The following is a 634-nucleotide window of genomic DNA, read 5'->3' as shown; positions in this document are numbered from 1 at the left end:
GTGTGAGAAGTTGAAGGGACCGAACCTGACGACCCAGTCAGAAGGAAGGACGGACATGATTATAACATACTAAATTCTAAGAATTCAAAGGAAAGGAAGAGACAGAAAGTTTTAATTAAGAGAGCCAGGATCAAGAGGACACAGGTGGAGGCTGAAGACACATAAACCACAGGAATGAAAGAAAATATTACTTTAATATCAGGGTGGTTGAGGAGTGGAATGACTTGGACGAGGAAATACCGAAGGAAAACTCAATGCGCAGTTTCGAAAGTAGATATAATAAAGTCCGAGAGACCAGAAATCAGTGATGATGGTCAAGGTAGTCAGGGATGAGGAGCCAGGAACTCAGTCTTAATCCTGCAACTCGGTGAGCACACGTCGGTGAGTGCATAATTAACACACATAAGCAAATGATATCACCAGCTTTCTGATACAGTTCTCAGGCATTTGAAACCCTGCTCACTCTAGCCTTCACTCAAGAAAAAAAAACTAACCGCTAACTTACCTGTTCGGAGTTTACACCTGGTGGAAAATAACAGACTTGACACATTATAACATATGTTTTATTGAAGTCTATCAGACATTTTAAGCAAATATCCTAAATTTGCTTGTAACAGGTGAAATATAAACTTAA

The sequence above is a fragment of the Cherax quadricarinatus genome, chromosome 5, assembly GCF_038502225.1.
Source record: "Cherax quadricarinatus isolate ZL_2023a chromosome 5, ASM3850222v1, whole genome shotgun sequence".
NCBI lineage: Eukaryota > Metazoa > Arthropoda > Malacostraca > Decapoda > Parastacidae > Cherax > Cherax quadricarinatus.
Note: the sequence above shows the minus strand (reverse complement) of the source record.